Source organism: Arvicola amphibius, chromosome 6 (assembly GCF_903992535.2).
Source record: "Arvicola amphibius chromosome 6, mArvAmp1.2, whole genome shotgun sequence".
NCBI lineage: Eukaryota > Metazoa > Chordata > Mammalia > Rodentia > Cricetidae > Arvicola > Arvicola amphibius.
The window spans coordinates 46,348,382-46,376,208 of NC_052052.2; the positions used below are offsets into that span (position 1 = coordinate 46,348,382).

Below are 27,827 nucleotides of genomic sequence, written 5' to 3' on the forward strand. Positions count from 1 at the left end.
GTCATACCTGTACCGTTTCCCAGCAACACCCTGTATTTCTCAGATCTCTTCTTCACTTTCTTACAGGCACAATGAATTTCACTTCTCTCTTCTCCCCATCCACTCCTTGCCTGATGACTTTGCCACTTTCCTCATTGAAAAGCCAAAACTAAGGAAAGAACACCTTCTGCTGGGTGTGGTGCTGGAATCCCATAACCCCAGTGCTGGCGAGGTGGAGGCAGAAGGACTCCACCTAGGCTACAAAGCCAGACCTTGTATAAACTAACTAACTAGTAAGCGTGACTCAGTCTTACCATGCTTATGAATCCATACAGGCTCACCATCTCCAGCTCTGCCCCCAAAACACCAGAAATGGTAGATTCCAGCCTCCTTAAAAACCCCAAACCAGCAAGCCCAGTCTCTCTGTCACCAAGGTTTCCTCTACCAGACCATTCCCCAGTGTAATGACAATGCTGTCACTCCAACCATTCAAAAGCAAAGAAGAGGCACCTCTGGCTCTGCTCCCCTCACTGATCACCATCTTATTGTCCTACAACTGTCCCAGCCAACCAGGGGTCTGAGTTACCTCTTCCATTCTCTCTGGAGTTCTCCTCGCACGTGACCTGGGAGCTTGAATAAGACCAGCTTGGGTGATGTGAAGACATCCTGCCAGAAAGAAAGAGAGAGAGAGAGAGAGAGAGAGAGAGAGAGAGAGAGAGAGAGAGAGAGAGAGAGAGAGAGAGAGAGAGAGAGAGAGAGAGAAAGGAGAGAGGGAGGGAGGGAGGGAGGAAGGGGGGAGGGAAGGAAGGAAAGAAAGAAAGAAAGAAAAGAAAAGAATACTTTCCGTTTAGCTTGTGTGACACCATCAACTGATATTGGTCTTTTAATCACCCACCCCTTCCCACAAAATAAAACAAGACAAAACCTTCCAGTGAAGAAAAAAATAATGAAGCAACTGGAAGTTAGAGAACACGTGTCAGAGTAACCCTGAGTGACAGCAGCTGGATGACACCTGTATCTGAAGAATTCCAGGTGAGTTTGCCTTCTTTCCCCTCCATCTACACCATTTCCCTCATTTTCCATCTTTGTTTTCCTCCGGAGTCTGCCATCACCCAGCTTACTGAAGCAGGCTGTTGGAGTGAGCATCAGACAGACCTGTTCATCCTTTAGGGGAAAGGCCAGTGAGGTGCACTGGGTGCCTTCATTGTATCCGTTCTCTCTTAGCTCTGAAGTAAGCAAGACCACAAAGAACCTCACTCAAACTAGGAATCATACTGGACCTTGCCAAACAAAATCCACCTGTTTTTAAGATGAAAGTCGCTGCTTGTCTGTGCTAATTGAAATATACATAGACAATTTATGTTTATGTTTGCTTATTTGTGAGTATATGTTACATGGTAGTATTCGCATAGGGTGTACACATGTATGTACGTGTGTGGATGTGTGTGCATGTGCTTAGGCGTGCATCTGAGGCGGCCAGAGGTGACACTGGGTACTTTCCTTGGCCACTCCCCACCTTATTTTTTGAGGCAGCATTTCCCACTGAACCTGAAACGTATCCATTTACACGCATGACACACCCTTACACCCCCAGGGTCACAGATTCACACTCATACCGCTGTGCGGGTTCTGGGATGTGAACTCAAGTCCTGCCTTTGAGGCAAATATCAGCCTTCTCCCCAGCCCTGCTGGTGGTAATTTTGTGGCTATTCCTTTTTATCAGTAACATAGCCTTGAATGCCATCGCTTGTCCTCAGGTAGCTTTGAAAACCTGGCTACAGCAGCTGTTGACCTCCAGGGGGACAACTATGACTCAGGAAAGTGAGGTGGCTGTGTCCCCACCCACAGGCGAGGTCTGTCCTATTGGACAGAGCACCCTATGAGGTACATGTTTGACAATTGTCCCATTTAGTGGTTAAGAGAGGAAATCTCACTGGACAGCACAGATTAGTGTTTAGGAAAGCACAGGTCAGTACCTGACTTAGGATATTAATTTGGTCAGCTGACCAGTCCATACATATGTTAAATATTGTCAGTGCACATGCATGCTCGCCCATGTGTGCACACGTGCAGGTCAGAGGACACTGGGCGTCCTCTGTCACTCTCCATCTTAGTTCCCTGAGAGTCTCTCCCTGAACCTGGAGCTATACTTTCTTGTTGCTGAAGTCAACGAAACCTCAAAGACTACACATACGCCTTCGTCTGTCTTCTATTGCTGTGATACAGACCACCACCAAGAGCAGCTTGCAGGGAGGGTTATTTCGCTTACACATCCCGAGCCACAGTCCATTGAGGGAAGCCTGAAGGGAGGAGCTGATGCAGAGGCCATGGAGGAATGTTGCTTATTGGCTTGCTCCTCCTGGCTTGCTCGGTTTGCTTTCTTATACATGCTGGAATGACCTACCCAGGGTTGGCACCACCCACAGTGGATCTGGCCCTCACACGCCAATCATTAACCTAGAAAATACCCCACAGGGTTGCCTACAGGCCAGTCTTCTGGGGGTGTTTTCTCAATTGAAGTTCCTTCTTCTTAGATGAGTCTAGCTTGCGTCAAGTTGACAAACAAAACATACAAAAGTAAACAGATGAGCTGAACATCCTATACATTCAAGTAGGCACTTGAAGATTAAAACTCAAATATTTCAAACACAGAAGACTCTAGACTGGTACTCTGCAGGTCCTCCAACATGAAAATGAGATGTATCTGTATCATGTAATGGTTTCATAGTCTTTTGACTAGACTCCAGTGTCCTTTTCTGTTATTAGAAAACAACCACGACTCTTGGCACCGATATTGCTCCAGTGTGACATTACAGATGGTGCCACACCATAGTAAGAGCAGCTATGACACCATTTAAAACCAGCACGTCACAGCCTATATGGGAAGAGCATCCAGGCAGTTGGTGTGGTCCTTCTGTCTGTGTGTTGCTTTTATTGGTTAATGAATAAAGAGCTACTTAGAGCCTATGGCAGGGAAGAACAGAACTAGGCAGGGAAAAGCTAGGCTGTATGCTGGGGGAAAGAAGAGCAGAGGAGTCAGGAGATGCCATGTAGCTTCCCCACCCTCCCACTCCCGCCAGACAGATGCTGGAACTTTAGCCGGTAAGCTACAGCCACGTGGCGATACACAGATTAATAGAAATTGGTTAAATTAATATGTAAGAGTCAGCCAACAAGAAGCTAGAGCTAATGGGCCAAGCAGTGATTTAATTAATGTGGTTCCTGTGTGGTTATTTCAGTTCTGGGAGGCCGAGATGAACAGGCAGCCTGCTCCTACATACCTAACATCAACACTGTCAGATATTCAGCATGCGGTTATTTGATGGTTGGATAGGTGGCAATGAGCAGGAGGCACCGAGAAGGACAGACCGCAGAGAGCAGGAAATACAGGGCACCTGGACAGGCCATCGCTGAGCCTTGGCTTGACTGTTGCAGCTGTCGGGAAGAAGTCATTGTGCTGACTGGACAGGACCCATGACTGTTCACATCCAGTGGGAATAGAGGGTCCCTCTGGGTTTGGACTAAACCTCAGTACAGAGCTCTGGCTGCAAGTCACAAACCACTTGGTTCCATCTCTTCTCTCTACCAACTGTACCTTTATCCCAACTTCCTCTCCAAGTGAAGTTGAAATAGTCTAAGCCAGAGGGTCTGCAGTAACAAAGCATTGCCCCCCACTCCATGAAGGCTTCCCACTTTCTAGCTTTTAAAAAAGTGAAATATATAAGAAAATATCAGTCAGGCCTAATGGATTCTGTCTATAGTCCCATGAAGTGGGAAGAACAAGAGTTCAAAGTCATTCTCAGTTAAGAAACTTGAGGCCCTATCTGAACAAGAAAACCAGTGCAGGCTGGAGAGATGGCTCAGTGGTTTAACACAGGCATTGCTCTTGCAGAGGACCCGAGTGCAGGTCCCATCTCTGGCTGCTCATAACCTGTAATTCAGCTCCAGAGGATCCGATTCCTCTGACCTCCATGGGCATTTGCGTGTGCACGTGCACACGCGCGCGCGCACGCGCGCGCGAGCACACACACACACACACACCCTTAAAAAGGTGAATATAATCAAGCTATGTTGTAAGCACGTTTGAGAATGTCACGATGAGACCCATCATTCATAACTAATATGTATAATCAAACATGTTTTAAAACAGAAAATATCAAAATGTGTTATACATACTCAGGATAAGTCAGCGTTGTGAGATGTTGGTTTCAGTTGTGATGAGGTATTCCCTGGGTCAAAAATTAAACAATGAAAGCCACTTGTGCACTGATTTACAGTGACCAGGGTTGGGAACATACTACTCACAGAGGACAGACTGGGCATGTGATGTGGCTCAGGAGTAAAACAATCTCTACCCTCCTGGGTGATGGGGGAGGGGAGGGAGAGAGAGAGAGAGACAGACACACCCACACCCACAGACACACACACACACCCACAGAGAGAGGGGGGGGGAGAGACAGACAGACAGACAGATGAGAGAGAGAGACAGACAGACAGACAGAGAGAAGAGAGAGAGAGAGAGAGAGAGAGAGAGAGAGAGAGAGAGAGAGAGAGAGAGAGAACAAGCAGAGGACGTTTGGAAACGTCCGTTTTCACTGTACCTTGGCTGGCAAACAAGCAAGAGGAATGCTAGGTCCTCTATGGGAGGCGCTGTCACCATCAATGAAGAGCCTGAGATTTGCCTGTGAATTAAATTACCACACTAGTGCCATACGCTTTCCTAAGCACCTTCCCAGATGAGATTCCACTTGAGCTCTCGTCAATCGCAGCAGAAAAGAGAAGGAGCAGTGTCTGTGGTGCCTCCTGCATGTTTTAATGGAGGGAAAAAATAAAACGAATTTTACTTAAAAAATATTACTATTATTATTATTACTTGTAAGTTTGTATACAAGTGTTTTGCCTGTGCTCCATGCTCATGCAATGCCCACGGAGGCCAACAGAGGGAGTCAGACCCCCAGGACTGGAGTTACTAATGGTTACCACCATCTCTCCAGCCCCAGGGTTGATTTTTTTTTTTTTTTTTTTTTTTTTTTTTTTTTGGTTTTTTCGAGACAGGATTTCCCTGTAGTTTCTAGAGCCTGTCCTGGAACTAGCTCTTGTAGACCAGGCTGGCCTCGAACTCAGAGATCCGCCTGCCTCTGCCTCCCAAGTGCTGGGATTAAAGGCGTGTGCCACCGCCGCCCGGCTCAGGGTTGATTTTTTTGGAGCATCTTTGTAGTAGGCTTGGGGAGACTCAGGGTTCAGAGGACAAGAACTGAGAGACCAGAACACTATCTTCAATAGCCTGGCCTTGGGTGCTGAAAACACCTTACTTACATAGTTTACAGTTCTGCCTATTTAGTTGGCTGTGATAAACACTATGCACAAAAGCAACTTGGGGAGGAAAGGGTAATTACATATTTATTTTTAAACTTTCTTTTTACTTATTCTTTGTGTCTTTCACATCATGCATCTCTAACTCATTCATTCACTTCCCTGTCCCTTCATACCCATCCTCTGCCTTTGCAACCTCCCCCACAAAATAAAACAAAATCAAATTTAAGAGGAAAAAAAGAAAGAAAACTCTCATCATGGAAGCTATAGTGTGACCCAATGAGTCACATAGTTTACCCTTTTATCCACATATCTTTACTTGGAGTTACTCATAGAAAAGTGTCACTGGTCTGGTTCGAGGCCTCTGGTTTCTACCACACCATCAATACTGGGACCTTGTGGGTTTCCTCTTGGATATCCTGCTGTTGGCCTGTGTCATGGAGATCCTGCAACTTTGGGTCTGCAGGTCAGGCCCTTTCACATGCTCCAGTAGATCACAGATGGGGTGGATGTTGAGGTGGGCCAACTCATAATCCTGGTCCTGGGCTGGGATAGTTGTGGAGTTGGTCAGCCTGCCAGCTCTCCACCCCCTCCTCACGACCAGAGTGAGCTCTCTGGCATTGCCCTGGCTAGTTCACCCCTTGCTGCCCTGAGCAAGGGGCAGGACCAGTTCTCCTGCTTTCATGCCCTCAGGGTTGGTTCTCCCACACCTACACATACATGGCCAGCTCCACTGTGCTGCCTAGGTGAGGTGCAGTGGCCACTCTCCAGAGTGCTGCAGCAGGTGAGGGGCGGGGACAGCTCTCCCACCCTTATGGCCTCTGGGCTCCTACCTGCCACAGGTGGCAAGGGGCGGGGAAGATCTCTCCCCCACCCACACCACCATATGGCAGATGAGGGGCCCACCAGATCTCCTATGCTCATGTTCTTGGGGCCCACTCACCACCCTCATCCCCTCAACCCCCATCAACTACCCCTAGGTAGCTCTAGCAGGCAGCCCAGGTGAGGTGCAGGTTGGTAAATGGGAGGGTCAGCCCCCTTGTCAACTGGAGGCGGTAGGGGTGAGAGAAGAGGGCATCTTTCCCTTGCACCCACCACCACCCCCCTGACAGGGGTCTCATGCCCTCGTGCTGGCTTACCTGCATCCCTATCTACAGGGTCAATTCTACTGTGCTGCTCAGGCAAGGGACAGGGCTCCTTTTCCGGAGTGCTGCAGCTGGTAAAGGGGGGGGGGGTCAACTTTCCCTCACCCATGCCACCACATGGCAGATGAGAGGGTACGAACTGCTCTCCCATTCTCACGCCCTCGGGGCCAGCTGGCCCATGCTCCTGAGAATAGGGTCAGCTCTATTGCGCTGCTCAGGTGAGGTACAGGATTCTCTCCTGAGTGCTTCAGTGGTGAGGAGCAGGACCAGTTCTCCCTAGTGTTGCAGCCAGTGAGGGGCAGGGAGAACTCTGTACAGCCCTATCCTTTGGGCCTTTGGTGGTATCAGGAGCCAAGGACATCAACAGAGACCGTGGCTGAAACAGGACCATGATCCCAGACATGGGTCTCAGCAGCAGCCAGGCCCAGACATCACCATGGCCCTGGGTGGCAAGCAAGCCATCCACCTCAGCCCACTCCTTGCCACTTTTTGCCTCTTCAGATTTGCCTCTGTCCATGAGCCATTCTCTCTCTCTCTCTCTCTCTCTCTCTCTCTCTCTCTCTCTCTCTCTCTCTCTCCCTCCCTCCCTCCCCCCTTCCCTCCCTCCCTCCCTCCCCTCCTTCCCTCCCCATAATAGTGTCCAGCTGCCCACTGCAGACTGCCCCAGGCATGCCCGTGGTTCTCCTTCTCCTGCCCAGTTCGTCACGGTGCTGGGAATGCTTTCTTCTTGGAGCCCAGGGCACACAGCCCCGGGCATTCCTGTGGGTCTCCTTGTCCTGCTTGGTCCATCAAGGTGCTGGGCAGGACCGTGCTTTCTCCTCAGAGCCCAGGACACACCCCCAAAGGGTATTTTTTTTTTTATCTTACAAATTTAACACTCTAACATGAAGGGAAGGCAAGGCAGGACAGCAGAGGCCATGGAAGAGTGCTGCTTTCTGGACTGTTCCTTGTGGCTTGCTCTCTTTGCTTTTTTATACAACCCTGGGCCACTTTCCCAGGGACGGCACTGCTCACAGCAGCCTTGGCTCTCCAACATCAACTATTAATATAGAAAAGGCCCCAAAGTTTTGCCTACAGACCAATCTGATGGGAGACTTTTCTCAGTTGGGGTTCCTTCTTCCCAGATGACCAGAGCTTGTGTCACGTTGACAAAAAGCAAACAAACCAACAAACAAAAAAGGAAGGAAGGGAAACCGGCACACTGCTCTATCGGTGAGACTCCCAGATTTATTTGGGCTCTAAAACTATCTCTTTCAAAGGTAATTTCTGTCTTGAGAAACAAATGCTTTCAGGGAGACCTGAAAAAACCATAAACATAGGTATGTATATTTTTTTCTTGCTCAAACTGTGTGCCAGTCACACACTGTTCATTTTAATACTCCTTTATTTCCTCAGACAGGGTCTCATGTAACCCAAGCTGGTCTCAACCTCGTTTTGTAGCTGAGAAGAACCTTCAACTCCTGAGTCTCTCATTTCTGCCTCCCAAATGCTGGAATTACAGGTGTGGGCTATCGCCAGCCAACCACGTATTTCTTGAAGAATTTGAACAAATATGTGTATTATTAACTTGCCAGATTTCCCAATAGACGAAGCTCAGTGTCTTGTCCATTGCTGAATTCCCCATGGTGAACAATGACTCCATATTTTTTTAATAAAGCAGCCCTGGATTAGGCACTCTTGCAGAGCAAAGTCCTTATCTTCATCATTCTTGTTTCTTAGCACCTGACTCGGGGCCGCCAACGAGTGCCTTAGAAGATGGTTCTTGATTAAACTGTTTTAATTAATTAACAACCAGAAGGGCTTCCTATTAACTACATTTCTCCAACAGTCCTTCAAAGATACAAGCTGGCATACTTCCCACGGGGTGAAAGAAACCCGCCAAGAAATTGCTTCTTAAAACTGCAGAATCACGCCAACCAGACTGAGTTTCAAAGGTAATGGTCTTCATTGGTATGAGAGGGTAACTTCTCACTGTTTCAGAGAAGGAAGCACTTGGCATATGCTCCTACAGGCTTTGTTATTGTGTGAATAGTAATAAGTCTAGATCTTAATTACATCTCAGGTAGATCACCACAAAGCGGGAGGCAGTATTTTGTTTGGTTTTTCCAGCCCACCTATTTGTCTAGTCCCTTGTATACATCTCTCCAAGGTTACAATATGAATGTCTCGAGGGTGGGAGCTAGTATGGATTATTTTACGTCACAGAACTTTTCACTAGTAGTAAGTATGTTGAAGCTTCCTTCTGTTTGAGACAGAGTCTTCCTACTGCAATATTGCTCTGGGTAGCCTGGAACTTGAGATCCCCCTGCCTCTGCCTCCCAAGTGCTGGGATTATAGCATGAGCCACTCCTGGACTACCCATCCTTTAGTGAAGATTATGTTCCAAATACCAAGGTTAGTGTCATCCATGTAATTTCATTAAACTTCATTCCTAAAAATTCTCCTAATTTAAGGTAGGTGTTATGCTCATCGTATGGATAAAGAAGTGAAAACCACAACTGAGAAGAAATTTGCTCAAGAAGACACAACAGATTGTCAGAGCTGAACTCGGCACTGGCTTGTGGTGCTTTGAAAGAGAAGTGTCAGTTGAGTGTGGTGGTGGCACACACCTCTATTCCCAGCACCGGGGAGGCAGAGGCAGGTAGGAGTTCTGTGTCGAGGTCAGCCTGGTGAGTTCCAGGACATCCAAAGCAGCACAGAGAAGTCTCGTCTCAAAAAACAGAGGGGGGGAGAGAGAGAGAGAGAGAGAGAGAGAGAGAGAGAGAGAGAGAGAGAGAGAGAGAGAGAGAGAGAGAGAGAGAGAGAGAGAGAGAGAGACACCCATGGTCTCAGACATTTGAACATCTCATCTCCAATCTCCAGTTGCTGGTCCTGTTTGGGGAGGTTTGGGTGTTGCACCCTTGCTGGAAGAACTGTGTCGCTTGGTGCTTGCTGTTGAGGATGTGAGCTCCCAGTTTCCTGCATCTGCTACCACATCTGTGTATTGTTGGGCCTCCCCTCCACGATGGACTCTTGTCCCTCTGGAACCACAATCGCATAGAGACCCTTCCTTCTGTAGGTTGCCCTGATCATGGTGTTTTATCACAGCGCATGGTGATTAACCTCAGGAACACCAAAGTAGCCAATGAATGACACCGAAGTTCATGCCCTCACTAGGACACCAGCGATGATTATTTTTCAAGTATAAATTTGACAACTAGAAGGAGCTTATTGGGATTCCTGTGAGTCAGTAGCTATGTATATCGTGAGGACTGCTTGATGTATGAGGACCCACATACTGATGGCAAGAGACATGGGGGTGTTTCCTATAATTACTTTCTTGGAGTTCTCATCCATTTTTTTTTCTCTTTAGTTTTATAGTTAAAGCAACAGATGAGAGGCAGAGGCAGGTGGATCTCTGTGATTTTGAGGCCAGCCTGGTCTACAAGAGCTAGTTCCAGGACAGGCTCCAAAACCACAGAGAAACCCTGTCTCAAACAAAAACAAACAAACAAAAAACCAAGATGATTTAGTTATATAATTGGGTGTCTTCCCACCTCAAAAAGAGCTGCTGGTGCTGGGCGGTGGTGGCGCACGCCTTTAGTCTCAGCATTCGGGAGGCAGAGGCAGGCGGATATCTGAATTCGAGGCAAGCCTGGTCTACAAGAGCTAGATCCAGGACAGGCTCTAGAAACTACAGGGAAACCCTGTCTCGAAAAACAAAAAAAAAAAAAAAAAAAAAAAAAAAAGCTGCTGGTGGCTGGTGTTATAGCTAAGTTATGACCATCCTGCTGTTATCTGGAGTGGCACATTGGGGCCTTTAGCTATTATTTGTCCTATTCACAGATACATATAAACTCAGCTATGCAACAGAATCTTGCAGATCCAGATATATATGCTCTTCACTTTAAAAATACATAATGCTCTTTGGAGCTTAAATAGAATTGTATGAAGCATTTGTTTTCCAATCTGTTGAATGGGCACCCTGTCCTGATGCTAGAATCACTTCAACAGCCCTTTTTGGCCTGTTTACCACAAGGTACCGGATCTTGGGATTCTGTGACTCAGGGGTGCCCATCAGGGGCAGTGTTTCGCTAGCATACATAAGGCCCTGGGTTATGGAGCCTACGATTTGATTCTAGGCTCAATACGATTAAATCACTGCTCAAAGTTCACCAAGCATTTGTAGTCTAGTCCATGAAAGCGGAGCAGCAAGAGTTAGCATAACTAATTCATTTATTTGAATCAGAAAGAATTTAAAGGAGAGGAGCCAAATATAGTAAAAGTAAGATGGGGAAAAGCAGTTAGTTAAAAAGTTGAGAGAACAAAGTATGTTTTGCTTGGATGTGTAACTAAAGGAGCCCGCCAAGAACGGCTGGCAAAGGTGTAAGATCCATAAAACGTCTCCAGTGTCCAACCTTCCCAGGAAGCATGCAAGGAATTTCCTAGCCTGGTCAGGATGGGATTATGGGAAAGGTCTGCTTCGGGCCTCCCTTGGCTTTCACGGTCAGAAAACAGTGATGACTGGAGACAGCTGTGGTTCTCAAAGCTTGTCCCCAGTATCGGAAAATGCAGTCATTGTCCCGAATACCGACGTTGAACGGCACCATGAAATAAATGTTACAAGGGCACAATGGCACAAGGAGGAGACCTGTCAGCTCTCAACAGAACAGAAACGCTTCGCTGCAAACATGTAGCCACGTTCAATGACAAGGCAAGGTCCCCAGCAGAAGGGGAAGGGAAGGCCAGCTCACACGTATTTGAGTCAAAGCTCAAGAAAGAAGGTCGGAAAGAGGTCATGAACCCCGCGACAGTCCTGAAGGATCAGCACTTCTGAGAGTTCTCCATCTTTAAATTCTAGGCACACAGCGTTACAAACGGGACCACAGCTGCACAGACCATGCTCCCCTCTAACCACTCAGATCTCAGATGCGCCTCAATCTAAACTGGGGTCTAATATGATATAGCTGGTCTGGCGCTGCGCTGTGTCTCTCCTCCCAGTCAATGCTCCCGTCCACTTCTGCTTTCAATCCGAAGAGAGGCACTCAGAGAAGAGAAACAAAAGTGAAAGCTCCAGGAACCAGACCAGTAACCTAAAGCACCGAATTCTGTCCCCGAGAGACCTGGCAGAGGTCCAGGCATTTCTCCTTTCAGCAGCCATGAACTCGGGACACCTTTCACGTCCTGTGAATGGGAATTAACACGGTAAAACACGAAATCTGCCCAGAGCTCTGCAACTGTCTTCTCAACCCTTCCTGGCACTCAACAACCATTTATTTAAAAATTCTACCTCAATAAATCCAGTCGTCATGCATGCCCCCCCAAAACCCCCCAAAACGAAGTCTGCAACACCACAAATCACACTTAAGCTGAGCGTGCTGCTTTGGGAAAAGAGCGAAAAGGAAGCAAAAAGAAAATCTGAACTGGTCTGATTCGTCCTGCCCTCGCCACGAGATGGTCGCAAGGACCAGCGTCGGAGGGGAGCATGCTGTTTTACAACTTAGGAAACGAAGCGGTCTTTCAATTTTCTCAATTGAATGGAACCCTGGGCCGCTGGAGCCAGGCGAGGGCTGGTAACCGGGTATCTGGCAGAAGGGAGGAGCGAGCACGCGGCCCGCACGGCCGGGTCACTGGACCCTAGCGGGAGGATGCTCTGAGCGCCCCAGCCTCCGACTCCCGGGCCGGGAAAGGCGGGCGCGCACGCGCGCACACGCACCACGGCCTTCGCCGGGAGTTGTGTCTCGTCTCCCTTTTGTTTTTCTCCCTTCCCGGTCATGAGACCCGGAAGTTTTTTTTTTTTTTCAATCCTGTCTCTCTCCCTTTTCCACCCCCCTCCCCAATCTATCACATGGCAGAGCTAGAATAAAAACAGAAAAATGGCGACGGTCACGTTGTGGCGAGCCTTGCTGCGTCATTAGATAATCCTCATGCAAATAGCGGGAAGAACAAAGGAAGGGGGGCCCGGGACCCCCGAGGGCGCAGGTGGGTGCGGGGCGCGCGCGACCGCGGGGGCGGCGTCCTTGTGCGCGCTCCGTGTGCTGCGCTCTCGGCCCCCAGGCTGACGGCGCGCCCGGACCGGCCCGCGGGGCGCGGAGAGCGACTGTGCGGCGCGCGCACGGCGCTCGCACCCGGCCGGCCGGGTGCCCCGTGGCCCGGAGGCGGTGGCGGTGGCGGTGGCGGTGGCGGCGGGGGCGGAGGCTGCGGCCGGACGCCCAGGAGCGCTCGGCGCCAGCTCGGGTAGGCGGCGGACAGCGCGGGGCGGCGGCGCGGGGCCGGGCCGGGAGCTGTGGCGCACTCGCTTTTCCCCACCCCCGCCCGGTGGCTGGGCGCTGGCGCTGTTCCCTCGCCGTCCCGCGGCCGCTGGAAATAGAGCCGGGATGTTGTTTACATGACGGATCCGGCGGGAGGAGTCTGCGAGGAGGAGGCGGAGAGAGGAAGAGAGGAGTCCCCGCGGCGGCGGCGGCGGCGGCGGCGGGCTGGGGTACGGGCGAGCCCCGCGCGGTTCCCGAAGCCAGGAAGCGGGAGCCTAGGGTAGGCAGGCGGAGGGCGCGGGCTGCGGAAAGGCTGTCACTGTGGGGTTTGCGGTTTGTAACCTTTCACGCAGACTCTCGGGGACAGTGAGAAGGTGAGTGAAGAGAGGGTGGGAGAGCCTCGGTTTCCCCTCACGTTCGGGAACGCCCCCACCCCCTTCTTCCATCCCTACTCTTTCCCGCTTCTCCCTGGACTCACCTGTTTATTTCCATCGCTCAGAGCTCTGGGGTTTTTGTTTGTTTGTTTTTAAACGTGGGCCAGAGGGGCTGGGTTTATTATTATTATTAGCAAGATTATTGGGGAGGTGAGAGGGTGTTGCTGAAATCGATGCTGGTCCAGGTCGGTTTTCAGGGAGGGGGGAGGGGACTTGGCGGGGACCCTGGCTCCCGGCCGCAGCTGACCCCGGGGCTCCTCCCCTCCTTCCCGGTGAGGAATCCTTTCCCTCGCTCTGCGTAGCCAGCTGCCACCTTCCCGGAGAAAGACCACACCTTTGCTTCTTCTCGCTTTGGGGGCGAGGTGAGCTTAGAAGCCAGGCACTGACCTGCCCACCAGGGCTTGGCCAGACCTCTATACCCCAGAATTGGTGAAAGGCGCTTCTTTCGCTTCTTTTCACCTGCTGATAGCGTTTGGTACGTCAGCCCTCTAACCTCCTAGAAGTTACAGTTTACGTTAGAATTTCTCTCTTTTTCCACCCTTTTCCCATACCCCCAGCAATAAACTATTGGGCTTCAGTTGAGAAAGAGTGAATGTGCCCCAGCCCCCAGCGGGCCTTTATTTATTTATTTATTTTTAAATTCCACAACGGGTCTTCCACTCAGATCTGCACTTCCCCTGTCTCCTTTACTCTTCCGCTAAACTTAGCCCAGAACCAGGCCTGAGCTTTTATTCCCTGTCGGCCGCACCCTGGCCCCTTGCCGTTCTGTAGAGCCAAATGCCTCCCAAGCAGAAGGCACACCCAACCCCAAGTCTCTTACAGCTGGGAGGGAAAGAAAAGGGATGGGGGGGGGGCCCTTGGGTTCCGGTTTCTAATACCCCAGTAGCATTCGCCTCTCTGAGCCTCCTACGTGTAATTCCTAAATTCTTCCTAACTGCTGTTTCTTCAGCCCCCTTTGCCCCTGTTCTTATAGATGTTTGGTGGGAGTGGATGGAGACAGATAGTCATCCCCCCCTTTCCTAGAGTTCAGCATTTTCGCCTCTGTCTTTTATATGTTTCACATATAAAATATGCAAGTGTAATTGCCTGCTTTTAGAATTCATTTTCTTCCAGGCTAGTGACTAACTGGGACTCCAGTGGGAAGGAGAGGAGAACGGTGAGAGGGGAGCACTCCCGATGAAAAGGGAGCACTTCAAGCGGTTCACCACCTGAGTGTCCCCAGAGTTGCCAGAGAAGACCCTTCTGAAAAAGCCACCTCTCCGTTCCGTGACATCACCACCTCAACCCTTCCAACTTTAGCTTCAGAACAGGAAGAAGGCTCAAAATAGAACTACCTTAGGAATCCAGCGCCTTCACCAGATCAACTTTGAAACCAGCTGCTGGGGGAACCAAGTGAACTTTGACCCTGAGCAAATGGGAAGAGAAAGCTGTTGGAGCACTTAGGAAATGTTTTTCTCCAGGTAGGCTGGGAGACCCGGGCTAGTGAGGAGTGATTTGGTGTGGTATGTGTTTATCGTTCATACGTCTTGGTGTGTTCATTTCGAGGTTCATTTCTGTGGAGAATGCTCTGCAGCCCTGGAGAGCAGCCGGGGTAGAGAAGCTAGGAAGGGGTGCCAAGGAAGACGGTGGCCTTTGAGCATGCACTGACAGCTGGTCTGTGGAAGTTGAGAGACTTAGTGTAAACAATGGTTGTAACTTTCCCGGGGTAACTAACGTCCTAGACAAAGAAGACTCAGTGTCAACTTTTCTCTCCTTTTCCTTGGAAATGAACCCCAGTATCTCTGTTTCTTTTGCAAGACTGGGTTTCTCTGTGTAACCGCTACTGCGCCCCCCCCCCCCCCCCCCCCCCCCCCCCCCCGCTACTGTCACTCTGTAGACCAGGCTAGCCTTGAGCTCAGAGAACTGCCTCTTTTTGCCTCCTGAGTGCTGGGATTAAAGGGTGTCCCACTACGCTGGGCTGGTATCTCCAATCTTAATGTCTCCGTATGCTCATGAATTGCAGTTCGCCTTTCTCCTTACCAAGCAGGCTTTCCAGAAACAGCTGCTTACCAAGGTATTGCAGGAAACGAAAACACTGGAGCACTTGGTATAAACTATATCGAGACTTGTTGGTCGGTGGGGTAACATCTTTCATTCTGATTCGTGTTTCAAAGAATCCAGGTGACTGACAGGATTGTGCCTGCTGCTACAGTAGTCGCTAGCGACCTGACCCAGCATCAGCCATCAGAAATAGAGACTGATGAGCTGAAGTTTTAAACTTGTTTAATTTTTAAAGTCTATACTTAACTCAGGTATTAAAAACTTAAGTATGTTTGGGAAACAAGCATTAGCATATTTGTCTACTTTATAAACTGAATGTACTTTGAAATCTAAATTCAGATTAAATATCTCTTGTAAATTCAGTACTGCAATCAAGGTAGGTTTTAAATGTAAGATACAGTGCAGATTTTTTGAAGACAGTATAGAAAAGAAAGACAGGTTATTAATATGTTCCTTATTTAATTTTCGGGTGTTTGCTTGTTTGGTTGTGTGGTTGGTTTTTCCGAGACAGGGTTTTTCTCTGTATCCATGGCTGTTCTGCAGCTTTCTTTGTAGACCAGGCTGGCCTTGAACTCACAGAGATCCGCCTGCCTCTGCCTCCCAAGTGCTAGGACTAAAGGTGTGCACCATCCAGTCCGACTAATTTTAGTTTTTAAAAATGGGGCTCCAGAGAATTTATAGGCACATATGAAACTTTGTAACTTTTTAAAGTCTTATTTTAACACCTTAACTGTATTCTGTAGATAGTGTGACATCACAGCTGGCAGAGGCCTCTTTGGGACTACTTTGGTCTACAGCGTTCCATCCTTACAGCCATGGATTAATTGCAAAGAGGCTCATCAACTGTCTACTTTCTACTGCTGTGATGCATGGAAAGACTGGGGGACCCAAGCCCATGAGAGTTACTCTATCTCAGAGCTCCCAGTGTCTGCTTTTCAAGAGGTTAAAAAAAAAAAATAAACTGAAATTGGATAGCAGTGCATTGTGGGAAGTTTGGGAGAACCAACGTACCAATGAGCAGCTCCTTGTTTAAAACAGAGTCGTAGAATGTGTCAGAAAATACCAGGTGACATAGTAGCGGTTAGGACACAAGTTGATAATCTTGTCAGTTCTGTTACCTTGATTTTCTTTGCCTTTCCTTTTAATTTAATTTCTGCTCCTGTTTTAGAGCTCCTAGGATTGTCTACTCCTTACCCTTCAAAAACAGCAACCCAGCAAAACCAAGGAATAAAGAGCACTGCTTTGGGGGGTTTTGTTTTGTCTAAAAAAATTCAGCAGTGGCACCGGGAGGGCATTTGTTTGCTTGTTTCTTGAGACAGGGTCTCATTATGTAGCCCTGGCTGGCCTGGTTATCATCAAACTCAGAAATCAACCTGCCTCTGCCTCCTGGGCATGCTGTCTTCTTGTTTTGTAAGTGACAGCTGTCCAGTATGATGCACAGAAAGGGGTCAAATACACAGTTTTGTTGATAGCCAGAGAAACGAAGAGCCAATATTTGCTGAACGTGTGGGCATGACTGATAAGTAAGTGCTATGAAGGGACATGAAAAGAACACTGTGTGACTTCTGAAAGAGTTGACTAGTTACTGCCTACACACAGCGTCACGGGGGTGCAGTGTCCCCACTTAACGAGTGGGATGTCACGGTGGCGCGCCTTACCGCTAGAGATGTGTTCGTCGGGACAGTAGTGAGCATGGTGGACCCGCAGAGAAGTCGTGTGTGATTTTATTTATGGTCTAGCCAAAAGGCTCTAGAATTGGAGATCAGTGTTAAATCTTTGCTATTATCCCCTTTATCTGTGCATTAGGGGGAATTTCAAAACCTAAGACCCGACATTTAAATGGCAGTGCTTCAGTAAAGAGGACACTGTAGACCAGCAGAAAACCATCAGACACTTTAGAGATGGCTAGTGCTGGGTGGTCGTTCTGAAGTTAAGTTCTTTGACAGGACTGGTTTTGTCACCTAGACCAGGATGCCCATAAACTCCAGACCTCCCCGCTGGAACTATCTAGTGCTGGGTTTATGCCTAGCTACAACTGATCCTTTTCTCTGCTTGTAATGAATAACTTTGTAAGAGAAGCTGTTTGGCTGACTAGTTGCTTTTATTATTATTTGTAAATCTTTTTTTTTTTTTAAATTTTAACCTTTATTTTTTTATGTGTATGGATGTTTTGTCTTTTTGCATGTCTGTGTGCCATGCCAGAAAAGAACATCAGATCCCCTGGGACTAGAGTTATAGATCATTGTGAGCTGCCTTGTGGGTGCTGGGAATTGAACCAGGTCCTCTGGAAGACCAACCGTACACTTAACTACTTAGTCATCTTTCTAGCCCTTGTTATTATTCTTATTAAGATGGGGTCTTGCCCTGCAACCTAGGCTGGCATTTAACTTACTATACAGCCCAAGTTGGCTTCAAACAAATGAGTTATTTTCCTCAACCTCCCTGGGGCAGGGAATGTTGGTGTGTGCCGGCACACACTGCCTCGATTGGTATGGTTTTGATTATTGTAAAAGCATATTCTATAGCGGTAAACATGGAGTGGATAACTTGTGAGTAAACTATAAAATCTAAATTCTGGGTATAAAATGCAATCCAGAGCAGACTCAAAGTAGAGTAACTTGAGTAGACTAAATACATTTACACTGGGTCCATGTATTAAAAAGAAAGGCTTTTAAAAGACAGCATGTGGATCAATTTACTTATTTTTTTTTTAGTCTCTTGGAGCCTTTTTAGGCTAAAATCATGATGAGCTTGAGGAACAAAACTCATTTTCTCTGCTTGTTTTACTTTGCTGTCTTTAATTGTTTTTATTAAATTAAATTGTGTGTGTGTGTGTGTGTGTGCATGTGCGTGCCCGTGTGTGTTCCCGCGCCGTGCATGTGTGCTGCTATGCGTGATCCGTGGCACTGTGTGGAGGTCAGAGGACAGTTTGTGGAAGTTGTTACCATGTTAGGTCCCCAGGGATGGAACTCGGGCTGTCAGTTTTACCATTGAGCCGTCTTGACAGTCCTCTGCCTGTGTGACCTTGTACAGTCTTCTCTAAAAGGGTGTTTGCTTGTTCTCATGCATATGGATCTGCTCCTGTGCAGCAGGGGCCTTCCTTGAGGCCAGTCCTCGGAGTGGATGGAGCAGCGACACCTTTCTGGTGGAGCTGTGCATGAATGTCACGGCTGGCGGTTGGCTTCGAGCAGAACTTTTTGCCTTGACTTTCAACCAATCTTTCTCCTTAAGGGAGAAAAAAAACCTGTAACCCTCTCCAGGGCTTCCCATAAGTCTTTTTTTTCTTTCTTTTTTCTTTTTTGTTTGTTTGTTTATTGTTTTGGTTTGATTTTTGAGACAGGGTTTCTCTGTGTAACAGCCCTAGCTGTCCTGGAACATGCTTCGTAGATCAGGCTGGCCTCCAACTCATGGAGATCCACCTGCCTCTGTCTCCCGAGTGCTGGGATTAAAGGTATGTGTGAGCTACCACACCCGGCTAGCAAGTTAGTTTCTCAAAGTTCAGTGTAGCAGAGTTTGAAGCAAGGTGCACGCTACATGCACAGACTGCGTGCTCCAAGCCAAGCAGGTGCTGGCGTCCAGCCTCCTCTGTTAATACGTCGATGTAATATTTAATATTGCCATTGAGCTGGCCTATGATTTTCAAGTTCAAGGGGCTATGAATTTAAATTAGCCAGCAACAGTCTGACAGGCAACTTCAGATGCCTGCGGTTATATAATATACAGTCAGCATTTAATGGTTTTAGGTCATTTGTTAATTTTTTTAGCTTACAGGGGGCAGGAGTGGGACATGTCTTCAGTCTGGCCGTTGTATTCCGCATCACTCCAGGGCAAGGTCTAAGGCATAGCACTGTTGGTGAAGAGCTCGGATCTTAAGAAATTTTCTACATGCATTATGGAAAATTGGTTCCCCTTCTTTTTGTTGTTGTGGTTTTTTTTTTTTTTATCTTTGGTGGGGTTAATTTTGTTTGTGTGTGTGTTTGGTTGGTTTTGAGACAGCGTCTCTACTCCAGGTTGGCCCAGAATTCACTCTAGCTCAGGCTGCTCTGGAAGTCGAAGCTGTCATCCTGTTCTCCCCCACCCCCCACCCCCCCACCCCCCAGTGCCAAGTGTGGGGTTAGGCGTGAGCCACCATGCCTGGCTGCTTTGTCGTTTTTCACATGAGAACCGAGTCTCCATTCAGAGGAAAGCAGGCCAGGTCACTGTCTTTGTTCCTCTCTTGCGGTGTGATAGACTTTCTTTCTTGTTGTAGCCCGAGTACCTGTGCTCTCTTGGTTTCCACTGAAATAATTTTGTTTGCAAGAGAAATAAATTGAAGAAGTGTTTGTGATTTAGTTTTACAAGAATATGCCTTTTTAAAGGGAATTTTCAAGAAGAAACTAAGATTCCATTTTGAGGTACCAAGAATTGGAACTACAACCTCACATATGTGAGACAAGCCCCTGAGCTACATCCCCAACTCCTTTATTCATATTTGGAGATGGAACCTTACTAAGTTGTCCGGGATGGTCTTAGACTACTTGCCTTTGCCTCCCAAATGCTGAGACAGTAGACAGGCTGTCGTAAAGGGTCATTTTCAAACCCACGTTTTTCCCCCTTGAGACCTCATTACAATTAGTCTGAGGCAAAATTTACTATTCACACAATAGTGAAGATTTTTCTTATTATGAGTGCTTGGCTTTTTTTTTTCTAATTTAAGGATGAAAATAATGAAGGAAAAAAGTTTTTTCAAAAAAAGAAAGTATCATGTAGTTTTTTTTTTTCCCCACCAGAAATGTTCTATAAACATGCATGTTTCGGTAGAGTGAATTTGGCTAGTCCACTGAGCTTCGCCTCTGACGTCCACGACACACATTAAATCCCCTTTGGTGTTCTGGACGTCCGGTGACGGAGGTGCCCATCCAGGCAGGGACCTTTCTGCTGAAGACTAAGTGAACACTGGAGCTCAAGTGTGTTTCCGTAAGTGGAGGCGATCCTGCGGTCAGGAGAAACTAGGTGTTAGTATTTTTATACTTTCTGGTGGTTCAGCTCTCCAAAATTTTCTTTTATAACAATCAAAATAGCTTTGTTCACATAACATGTTTATGATTTGGGCGAAAACACGCAACCATTTCCAGGAAACATGGGTTATGTAGCCAACTCTTTATTTTAATATTCACTGCCACCTTGTGTCTCAACGCTGTATTACATCAGTTTGCTAAGATCTGCATGCTGACGCCTTATACTTTTAGCTGTTTCTGCACTTTGGAGAGATTGCTTTTAATTTCTGTGGAGGTGGATTACTTCATTTGGATACACTTTTCTAAAGATTAAGGTCAGTTTCACAGTACATAAAGCTAATTATTTAGCTAGAGTCATTGTGCTATTCTGGTTTCTAAATCCTGATCTAAAGAATTGATTCATCCATCTGACCTATTTGAGGCAGACTTAATGTCTGATCTGCATATAATGAGTCTTTGAAATTGAGAGAATTCCTAATTGAAAACATAATTTTTTTTCAATGCCTGTCAAGTTCTGCTCATGCTGAAACAGTTGGAGACATGGTGAATGATGTGCAAGAACGGGATGAATCACGGTTTTAATAAGTTGGTGTTCTGATGCTGGCATTCTAATTTTAGAGGCTTTTTGTACAAAGTCTCGCTATGTGTAGCCCAGGGCTCATAGAGATCCACCTGCCTCTGCCTCTCTAATGGGACTAAAGGCATGTGCTATCATGTGCAGCCTTTTTTGTACCTTTTATTAAAAGCAGGACCCGTCCCCGAAATTACTTCAGGATATGTGTCAAAGTACAGCTAACACTAATGAAAGTGATGTATGTGTGTTGTCTGTTTGTTTATTTATTTATTTATTTATTTATTTATTTATTTTTTAAGGCGGGGGTTTCTTTGTAACTTTGGTGCCTGTCCTGGAACTGGCTCTTGTAGACCGGGCTGGCCTCGAACTCACAGAGATCCGCCTGCCTCTGCCTCCCGAGTGCTAGGATTAAAGATGGGTGCCACCACCACCCAGCAATGTTGCCTTTTATAAAAAGGTATTCCAGCACGGTAGTGGTGGTGCATGTCTTTAATCCCAGTACTCAGAAGGCAGAGGCAGATGGATATATCTGAGTTCAAAGCCAGCCTGGTCTACAGAGTGAGTTCTAGGACAGCCAGGGCCACACAGAGAAACCCTGTCTTAAACCCCAAAACAATATCATCATCATCATCATCATCATCACCATCATAGCAACAGCAGGTGTCAGCACCTGACCGCTTAGCATCAGGAGCAGTGTAACAGTTCACGAGGAACTGCTGCTACATTATAAACCACTCATTTTTGTTAAGTGGTCTGGGTTTCTAAAACAAAACATTCAGAAACGTTCGTAGGGACTGGAGAGGTGGCTCAGCAGTTAAGACTGCTGCCTGCTCTTCCAGAGGACCTGGTTCAGTTCTCAGTTCCCACACGGCAGCTCACAACTGTCTGTAACCCCAAGACCTGACACCCTCACACAGACATGCATGCAGGCACTAGTGCACATTAAAAAAAAATAGCCAGGTGTTGGGGGTGCACACCTTTAATCCCAACACTCAGGAGGCAGAGACAGGTGGATCTCTGAGTTGGAGGCCAGCCTGGTCTATAGAGTGAGTTCTAGGACAGCCAGGGCTACACAGGGAAACTCTGTATCAAAACACCACAAAGAAAAAAGAAAAGAAATGTTTGTGAATGGTAGTTTGTATTATAGAAGATAAACTGATTGTCCTGGCTAGTGATGAATAGGGCAGAAAAGGACCTCATACAACCTACAGAAATTAATCGGGGCCTACATTTTACGTTAACCTAGTTATAAGATCTTAGGTAAATCATATAATGTCTCAAGCGTTTTTGGGGTGTTTAATTTTTTTTAGATACTTATTTACTTATTTTTTTAGGACAGGGTTTATGTATCCCTGGCTGTCCTGTAACTCACCGTGTAGACTAGACTGGCCTCAAGCTCACAGAGACCCTCCTCTCTGCCTCTTGGGTGCTAGGATTGAAGACGTGCGCCATCACACCAACTTCCTTTTTATCCAATGATGTGAGTCTTTGGCCTGCATGCGTGCTTGTGTGCCATGTGTGTGCAGTACCACCAGGGCCCAGCAGAGAGCACCAGAGCTTAGGGAACTGGAATTAGAGATGGTTGTGAGGTACTGGGAATAGATTCTCTATAAGAGAAGTCTTAAGGTTCTGTTTGAGAGTAGTCTGTGCCCCTTTTGCTTTTGTTTTCCCTAAAGTGGAATGATTTGTTCTTATTTCTATGTTTTTATATGTATGAGTGTTTTCCTGAATGTATGTCTGTGGACCACATGTATGCCTGGTGCCCAAGGAGGCCAGAAGAGGGCTTTGTTCCCCTAGAACTGGAGTCACAAACAGTTGTGAGCCACCATGGGGGTGCTGAGAATTGAACCTGGGTCCTCTGGAAGAGCAACTAGTGCTCTTATCTGTGGAACCATCATCTCTTCAGCTCTCTCTCTCTCTGTGTGTGTGTGTGTGTGTGTGTGTGTGTGTATGTGTGTGTGTGTGTGTGTCCCCGTCCGTCCGTCCGTCTGTCCGTCCTTTCTAAAGTTATTCTTTGACAATTTCATATATGTACACTGTGGTGCTGGATTTTATCCATTCCCAACTCCTTTGTGGTTTTGGGTTTTTTTTTTTTTTTTTTTTGTATCAGTAAGGTGGTCTTACAATACATAACCTAGTTTTATAATCCCTTTTTAGATGAGTTCGTGAGCCATTCATAGTTAACTCCATAGGATTTTTGTGAAAATTAAATGAAAAACCTATAGAAAGCCACCGAACCTTCTGCAGACGTGAAGTAGGCTGTTTGGTTGCAGATCCATGCCTCCCAGAACTCAGAGCCACCTGCCTGCCTCTGCCTCCTGTGTGCTGGGATAAAGGCCTTTGCCAACAAGCCCAGCTCTAGGAAAGGTCTTGAAATGTAATCTTCCTTCAAGAAAAACTGGCTGTACGAATGAGGCTGCAGGATGCGGTCTGTGAACATGGCAGACGTCACTGGGAAGTGTGGATAGATGGATAACCAGAAGGGAAATTCAGTTGGGGTGTGTGTGAGAGCCGTGAGCTCGCCTTTCTCCTAGTGTAGCTCAGTTCACCCTCATCATCTAACCCCCTCTCTCCTGCTTCCCCCTGTCTTCCAGTTCTTCACTCCATGGGGCACCCTTGCTGGACCTGGTGACTGACAGGCTGCCCTGGCTCAGTTATCACAGTGCTGATGCTGTCCATTCTAAAGGTACAGTACTGTGATAACTGAAGGATGGCAGCCATCTTGCCTTCCTCCCCAGAAGCCTCCTCACAGAAGATGAAAGAGAAATGGGAAGCAGCAACCCACCAGGATGGGACCGGCCACTTCCCGGCACTCCTGTTTTGAACCTCATCTAGGCTCCAAGTGGTAGCAGGAAATAAAAGGGCGTTGTAGTTTGCCTGGTATGTAAATGCTGTGGTTCTGAGTAGATGGAAGGTCTGTGGAGCCTTGGAGTCTTTGGGAGACTGGTGTTACCGAAGCCCTAAGGACGAATCCGTATATCTGGAGTGGTAGTGAGAGAAATGAGCCATTTTGTAAATGCAAGAAGGCAACTCGTTTAAAAGCTTCGCACTTAGCCCTGCACTGTTAGATGTTCAACGTTAAGTAGGGAGAAGATGAGTGTTCAGTGTCAGACAGTATCGATGTCACAGGAAAGAATTACACCCGTGCTTAAGGAATGGGTAGTGACATGACTTTTCCAAAAAATGCATGTGGAACATCACCTCCACATGGAAACAGATCGTTTTATTCTAAGTAAAGGAGGACCACTCTACACGGCAGCACAGATCAGCTTCACGGATGTGAAGTTAGAGGTACCAGCCGGTATCATGATTGCGTGAGAACCTAGACCTTAATAAAAGCATGTGATTTCAGTCCTCAGCATCTTCGAAAGTACCATGGGTGGGGCTGTGAACATGGCTCTGTCACGCGTGTGCAGATGTGAGGACCTGAGTTTGGACCCCAGCACCCGTGTGAACATCCAGGCATGGTAACAGGCATTTGTAATCCCCATTCTGGAGGGCAGAGACAGACAGGTCCCTGGGGCTTTGTGAATCCCCACGCCATAGTGAGACATTTCAAAAAACAAGGTGGACAGCCTCTGGCCTCTCCGTGCACACACAGGGCCTGTGCATCTAGACATGCACATACATGTAGTAAGGATAGTTGGAACAGAATGGGGCTGTTAAAGGACCTGGGACCTGGCTGTCTTCCAGTCAGCCCTCTTGCTGAGGACACTAAATACGACAAGACAGTAAGTACCACGGGTGGTGACATTGTTGGGTCACAGTTCACCGGAGGGGCCCAGATGATCACATGGAATGTGTTTTTAGGCACCAAGCTTAAACAGGGTCCTGTTCCCTCTTCATAGGCTAACATGTCTGCCTGGGAACCTTCCTCCCTGTGCATGGCTGAGCAGTGAGGGAGCTCAAGGAGTGACTTCCGTGGAATCAGGCCCCATTTGAACCTAGCTGCAACAAGGATCCAGATGGGCCAGGGAGGGCAAAACCCATGTGACTTGTAGCATATGCTGGACCCTATGAGTGGACATTGTCACTAAGTGTTTGAGACCATTTCTCTACCTGGACAGAATGAGGAAAGCCGGACACTGGTCGCCATCACTGTCTCTCGGCTGGCTTAGTTTCTTTCTTCTTTCCCTTCTCCATCCAAAAAGAAGCCACGCCAGCAGTGACTTGGGTCACACCTGCTTGGCCAGAAACACACCGACCGTGTGTACAGCCCAGTGCTTCAAGTGACTTCACCCTCGCAGTTTCTCATAAGCCATGAGCTGGCTAGGCTGCTCTTGACCAGTGGCAGAAAGGGAGGGTCAGTCTTGCAGTTCCTTGGATAGGAACTTTTGACAGAAACTCTGAAAAAAAAAAAAAAAAAAAAAAACGCGAGAAAGCTTTGGGATTGGTGAGTAATTTGAAACCCTCCTACATCTCAGTGTTTTAGCAGGTGGAAAAAAAGCTTGAAGAAGGACTGCTTTTGTAATCCTTGGCTTGCGTGTGGATTTCGCCACCTTCCTGACCTTCCTGTTTTCACGCTTACTGGTTTTACAAAAATTCATCAGGTTTTTTACTTGCCCGAGAGCTTGACCCCAGAAGACGCGTTCATGTGCATGGGACATTGCAGTTGTCCCTGTTCATTTCACTCTTGCTGCAATAAAATGCCCCAGCAAGCAAATGGTACAGAGAAAGGGGTTATTTTATTTTATTAAATACTTATTTATTTTTTGTGCTTTGTATGTATGTCTGTGTGAGGGTGCTAGATTCTCTAGAACTGGAATTAGCTATAGGTTGCCATGTGGGTGCAGGGAATTGAAGCTGGGTTCCCTGGAAGAGCCACCTTCCCGCCCCCCCAGAAAGGGTTTATTTTTAAATCACAATTCTAGATTATAGTCTCATCATAGCAGGGGAGCCAAGGCATCAGGAGTTTGAAGCATCTGGCCACATTCTAATCGTAGTCAGAAGGAGAGAGCAATGAGTGTGTGAACTCTAGTGGTCTGTTTACTTTCTGTCTTGTTACACCATCCAGGATTCCCTGCCTAGGGAATGGTACCAAGCAGAATGGGGCTTTCTTCCACCTTAGTTAATGTAATCAAAGGATTGCCCCATCCTCAGGCATGCCCAGAAGCTTCCTGCCCCCTTCCCTCCCAGGTGATTCTAGGTTATGTCAAGTTTACAGAACTGTAGCAACAACATTTGCTGTAATCTGGACAGGAGTCAGACTGAGTCAGGAGAACTGGGGCAGTGGCTCCAGATGCTCACCCAGGCCTAGGGTCTTTGAAAACTGGGGTTTTCAAAAAGCTGGATGTGGTACACACCTGTAATCTCAGCTCTCAGGAGGTGAAGTGTGAGGATTACCCCTGACTTCAAAGCCAGTTTGGTGTCTGTGAGCCTGGTCTATAGAGTGGCAGACCAGGCTGGGTTACATAGTAAGGTCCTATCTCAACAACAAGAAGGATAAAGACGTAAGAAGCTGGTGGGCAGCCCATTACATAGATTTGGTTGATGTGTTCATTACATATCTCTGCATGTCCAAAAGAAGTGAAAAGAAGGGCTGAGGAAGATCCTCGCATATCCATACGCATTAACCTTATTAGAAGTAAAAGAAGGGGGAAAGCCACCCAAGTGCCCATGGATGGATGAAAGCTGCGTTAAGTAGAGTAAAAATATTAGGCATTTAAAGAGAAGGGAATTGGGACACACCATCCACCATGGGTTGACCTTGGTACTATATGCTAAGTGAAGGCATAAATAGGGTATGACTAGAAAAGTTACTGTTACCAGAGTCTAGAACAAGGAGGAAGTGGGGAATTTGTACTTAAACATACAAAGTTTTATTTGGGGAGGATGATGGTTGCCCAACACGAATGTACTTAACGCCCACAAAATTGCCTACCTAAAAAGCTAAGTTCTGTGTATATCAACAATAAAACATTTAAGGTGATGATGTTGTTGGAAGCCGGGCAATAAGACTGGCATGCTGCCTCAATTTCCATTGTAAAGATCTCAAAGGTACCGTTCAAAGCAGTTAAAATGTAATTGCCATATCTTTTTGTGTTTAAAGTTCTCAAATCTGTAGCCCCTTGGGTATATTTCCAGACATAAGTTGGCTTTAATTTAGTAAAATAGAAAAACAAGAGCATTAAAAACAGAACGAGAACGGCCCTATTCTGCTGGCAAAAGTGAGCAGTGCTGGATTTCAGGCAGTCTCCTTGGCTTGGGCTTCTTTGGTACAGTAGTAGTAAAGATAAAAATTGCATCCATCTCTTGGGCCTTCGAGATGGTTCAGTGGGCAAAGGTCCTTAGCAAGTTGCAGTCATTCCTCGGAACCCTTGTAAAGGTGGAAAGAAAGCCTGACTCCATAGAGTTGTCCTCTGACCTTTACACGTTTGTCCCAGGTCTACATCTACACTAATAAATAATGGAAAAATTAAAATTACATTTATCTTCAAAGTAATGAAGCATTGCATGTTATTTCTTAGATCATAAACACACAGCATCCATGTCTGAGGTAATAGCATATTAATTTGAATGTTTTGGTAATTCTGTTTTAAACAAACCTCAGATATGATCACTTCATTGAATGGGGCATTCTATTCTAGGCTGTCTGTCGCTCATGAATGACTATCCCATTTTTAAAAAATGTTAATTGTGAAAAAGAAAAAAACCCAAGACTGGAAAGAGAGAAAAAAAAACTAACTTTTTTAAAAGACCAACTGTGAGATACTTTGGTGAGTGTGTTTGGTACGGTGTGCCACTCAGCACGGGAAGCCCTTAGGAGCGCAGGACCCACCACTTGTCCAGGAGACCACAATTAAGGCTGTGTTTGGCCCCACCACCATAGAGAATGAGCCACTTCTCAGGCACTGGATCTTCAAGTGCATCTACATTAAACTTGGTGAAGCCCCAGTTCCTTGAGATGTGCATCCTCTGGCGGCCCTGGAACTTGAATTTGTCTCTGCAAGGCATTTGTTACATGTGTCTTAATCTGCAGCTTGATGCAGAGCAACATGGCGCCCAACAGAAGCAGCAGGCTGGATACACTACTTAGGAAGCTGTTGCTTACAACCTTCCATACCAGACCCAGTGAGGAAGTGGGGGCTGGAGAGATGGCTTAGGGATTAAGAGCA

General features: G+C 47.1%; 1 long non-coding RNA gene across 2 annotated transcripts; it reads left to right on the forward strand.

The window, feature by feature from the left end:
- The first annotated feature begins 12,903 nt into the window (after positions 1–12,903).
- LOC119817787 lies at positions 12,904–27,154 on the forward strand. Of its 2 annotated transcripts, none has more exons than XR_005285942.2 (3): positions 12,904–13,041; positions 14,220–14,561; positions 23,307–27,154. It is a non-coding gene; the product is annotated as an uncharacterized LOC119817787 (long non-coding RNA). The 2 variants fall into 2 exon arrangements; XR_005285943.2 differs by lacking the exon at positions 12,904–13,041 and adding an exon at positions 13,266–13,576.
- The last annotated feature ends 673 nt before the right edge of the window (positions 27,155–27,827 follow it).